Below are 5000 nucleotides of genomic sequence, written 5' to 3' on the forward strand. Positions count from 1 at the left end.
ACCCGACGGAATCTGTAATACGCATTTGCCCCTGTTTGATATTGAAATTTATACATGGACGTACCTGCGAAATCCACTTATTGCACGTAACATTTGTCTTGCCTCTTTTAACTTCTTGAATGTAATGTTAGTAATCTTCACAGAGGCGTTGTATATTTCAGAGAAAAATTGCATTCGAAAAAAAGGTAAAACTCGGCGAGCTAGTGATTGAGTGTCAAAGGAACCCGTTCATTTCGTCTTCAGTCCGTACATTTCATATGACGTCAATTGACCTGTCCAATCCCTTAGGGATCAAGTCACACGAAATTTGATGCTAAGTGCAAGTACATTCGGTACTATCCTGTAATGGCTCTATGTGAGTTCCTTTTCCTTACTACGATAACCGAAATTAGAAAATAATGCAATGGAGCACTCTACAAGTTATAAATTGAAATACAGTCAGTCTGGGCCCTTGATAAAGCTATTTATCATTACTCAACAGAATATCGCGTTTCTGATTGGTCAATGACGAACTTACGCGCATGCATTTTAAATCACGAAACCAGACCCTCCGTGAGGGTACACTGAGTTGCCTGTGGTACTTGCACAGTCCCGGACATTTCTTTTCAAGTTGGGGGGTCCTCACGACCATTTAAGGGGTCACCCAGAATTCATACCAGCAGAGGCCCTTTGGCTCACAGGTTCTCACACGTTCGTACGACGAAACAGATCTGTCCTTGCGTAATATGTAGCTCTAACAGTGCACGATATTGTTTTGGTATTGTCTATCATTGTAGTTAAGTGCCATGGTAGAAGCCTTGGGTAAATAGCCTGAGAAGACATGTGGTTACTAGCAAAGTACTGAACCCAGAAAGATTGAAGAAAATAAATGGGAAGTGAGAAACATTGGCTTCTGGGCTGACATGTTCATAAACTTCTTTTCACCACAAGTTTAAGCGTGCCCTCTGAGCATCTGACATATACCCCTTCGTAAAACAGAAGCATTGGACCGAAAATGCTATTAACGTTAACAAATGCAAATTCAGCAAGGTACAGATTTTGTTAGCTTGCTTTATGCAAAAACAAATATTGATGCAAAAGTAAATAAATATTGATACACAGTTTTTAGAAAGAACAGAAGTTTCCAGGAAGGTCGCTCGAGAATAACATATTTACAACATGAAAACAACATTAACTTTGAACCGTGAATATAGAATGTACGATCAGCGACAAACATTTTGGGAGATTTTTGCTACGTTCAATTTTGTTATTGTACGTTTTAGCTGCACAAATAAATCGCAAATCGAAAGTGACATCGCCGGAATCCAGCGGGCGCCGTGATTAAGTTACCGCGGCATGTTTACTTTCCAAACAGTGAAGCATCTGTGTCAAGTGATAGCAAGATACCGGGTTTTAATAATTTTCTTTTTCTGTCAAGTGTTATAAAGTTTGACAATAAATGAGCGAATTCAAAACAAAGATCACAATCGCCCACCATTGTTTCTGCAAAGTCAAAAATTTACTCTCCAAGACGAGGTTATTTATCACCAGGTAATTCCATCATTTTGGAAATAGCAGCTACTTTATTATTCACCGGCGTCACAATTTTTTGCTGATTTTGGGGCTCATTTTGTTGAAACTCAAGCACGCTTCCAACAGACCTGTTTATTTTCATGAAACCTTTCCTGCTTACAGAGCAATACTAAAAATATCCTCCCGTGTCACGTTTCAACCTTAAGCTCGAAAATTCAATACACAAAGGCAGAAAATATCACATAATCCTTTTCCAGTGAAACATTTTATTGAAACAAACAACATAAGATGCACTAAAACGCCATTCACGTTGCAATGACTTTCCATTGCTGGTTAACGAGAAAAACAAACTCACGAGGCAGAATGTATATTTATATTTAATTAAGTTAGCACAACAGAAAAACGCTTACCTCATTTTGACACGAAAATGCTTTACTATTGCCATAAAAACTATCCAGTTAAGCTCGCATATTATAAAATATGATGAATTCATAAAGGCCACCTTTTCCAGGAACAATTTTGTGAAACAAAGAACATATTTGCTCTTAGAGGCGAGAACCTCTTCCTATTTCATTGCGTGCGTGAAGACAAGAAACTCAATCGTGTCAAATTACCATGTACTTCAGGTTCAAACCCTTTCCGGAAGAACATTTTCCTTGAATAACAAGAAAATGCTTTACTATTGCCATATAAACTATCCAGCACACATATCATAAAACATGATGAATTCATAAAGGCCACCTTTTCCAGCGAACAATTTTTTGAAACAAACAACATATTTGCTATTAGAGGCAAAAACCCCTTCCTATTTCATTACGTGGGTGAAGAGAAAAAACTCAGTCGTGTCAAATATGCGCAATATTACAACAAACTAAAATTTCAGGATCAAAACATTTCCATGAAAAACCTTTTCCTTGAATAATGATGCACAAAATAGACGACAAGCTTTCTTTCAAATAATTCTTGGCTGTCACATTTCCAATTATTTTTTTTATACCTGAAGACTGTGCAAAGTTGATCACAGATTCACATAAGGTGTTTGATTCGTTCTCTGTCTTTGTTGAACCCATAAGTTACCAGAGAATTTTCCATTTGGTTTCAGTGTTCTACATAACAGCACACTTGGTAAATATTATTTTAGAAATGCAGCTCACTTTGATTTCTGCTCGACCGGCGACAGATTGTTGTCGAAGTCCATTACTCGTCGCTTTTGAGATTCCAGGTGTTGGTTTTCACCGCCTGCCTAGTTTATCCAACTGACTTTCCATTATTGAGCTCCATAAGGGTATATTTTGTTTAAGGATCCACTAAAACGCCATTCGCGTTACATGACTTTCGACGCCATTGCAGGCTACAATAGGTTAATGATTCTACTGTGTCCACCAGAGAAATCTACGCAGTTCCACTACCCTCTCGATCCTAAGAAAATACGCGCAGAAGGCTCTATGCACAAAGATACCACTTGCCAGGAGAGTGACAGGCAAGACTTTTACCGACACGGAAGAAAAAATGAAAAATAACACCGAACAAATGCCACCCACTTTTAGACTGGGTTTGCCATACAGCAACCCAGTAATGAGCAGGTTCATACAATTTTTTATTTATAGATCGCCAATCATGATGCCTTAAAAAATTTCAAATTGCACTTGCCCAAGGCTTTTGAAATCTTTCAAAAAATCAATCGTACCCATAATTCACGAAATGCACTAGTGTTCATACAATTTCCCATTCATATGCGATAAGCATAGCCCTATAATAATTTTATGATCGAACTTTCTTTACTTTCTTCTAGAAGAAAAGAAAGAGAGAATTATTAGATGGAGATATGCAAAAGGCCGCGTTACGATTAAAAATCGAAATTAAAAGCCTGTTTCATAATATACGTCAACCTTATTGCCAGACGTGGCTTCGGTAATAATATTCTTGTATTAGCTGAAAATTTGTTCGCAAAATTCGCCTCAGTAGTAATATTTTTCTTAAGCTGAAAATTTGTACATTAATTAAAATTACAGTACTTACAAATATGTATCTTGTCCACAGTGTACTAAGTTCGTTTTTTGAAATCTTGTTCAACAAGCGAATAATTTTCGAGGAACCGCTAGCCACACTATGAATTTGTAAGAATTACGATCTGTTTTTTCGTTTAAAATAAAGTGGCACTGTGTTTGAACAAAAGAACTTTTAAAGTTAAAAGCTACTTTTACCACTTAATCTATTCTTTAAACAGAAGACATTAAGTTGTGCATGTTTTGTTTCTGGTAAATAAATTGCTTCAATGCAGACATTGAACTCAGATTCATATATTGAAATATGTCAATGATTCAATAACCTCACTTCGGTCGATCATACTTCAATTAATTATACATATATTAATTTTAAGTTTGTTGAGCAAGGGCCAAGATGAATGATTTTGAAAACAAAAAGGGTTATTTCCTACCCATCAATATCAGTCATCAATCAAACAAACTTGGTCGCTGAGATGTCGCCGAAAAGGGCCACTCCAATAGATCATTGTTATGCTTGCATTTCCTTTCGTTTGCTCTCAGAGGCATAGGTGAAACACTCTATCTAGTTTCTTCAGATGCCTGCCATAGTGGAAGCGGAAGAAATTAAACGGCCCGGCACCGGCAAGACGCCGATGGCATGCTGAAAAAGATAAACACTTTCAATGTCGCCAATAAATTCATTCATCGTAATCGCCGAATGGAGAAGTTGCTTTACTACCTTCACTGTTGCCCAAAAGTTGCCGAGGTAAGCTTCGTCGGCTATAGACGATGCTGAAAGAGTATTGAGATATGTCGCTTCGTGACTGAAATCAATCTATCCTTCTTTTTGACTCAAACAGTGTACATGCCGACTTCAAATCACGTATTTTGTAATTACGCAGGACGTCCCACGCTTACACCGACTACACAACTATACCAATCTCTCGTAAAAAGAAAAACCTGATGAAAACAAAAAACAACCAGTGTACGTGGTTCATTCTGCCATACATAGTTCAAAAGAAATAACTAAATGGAATTTTCAACTGATGCCCCTGCTCTTGCCTATGCGCTGCTGTTGCAGGAATAAAAAACACTCAAGTCCGATTGGCTAGCATGCAGGCATTTCATAAAGGTTTAACTTAATTTACATTTCCGAGTGGGTTTGTGATTGATTATGAAAATTTAAACAGTTTGATCGCACTGTTGAAATTGTGTTCAAGAGCGGCTTTACTAGCACTGTCACGCAATAAAATGACTACATTACATACATCACAGTTCATACTCTGTAAATGAACTGGTTATGAAACTCAGCGAGGACAGTGACCGTGACCATGCACAATTTGAATAAATTAATCGAAACTTTTGATTTAGAAAAAGGGTGTGGTTTGTGCATGGTCAGGGCTAAAACAGCGAAGAAAAACATAAAACAAATTAACTTGTTTCATAACCATCTTCATTTTCTCCAGTCGCGTTTACGTGGAACCGCAAACAGGAACTGCAGGC

Source organism: Montipora capricornis, chromosome 1 (assembly GCF_036669925.1).
Source record: "Montipora capricornis isolate CH-2021 chromosome 1, ASM3666992v2, whole genome shotgun sequence".
Lineage (NCBI taxonomy): Eukaryota > Metazoa > Cnidaria > Anthozoa > Scleractinia > Acroporidae > Montipora > Montipora capricornis.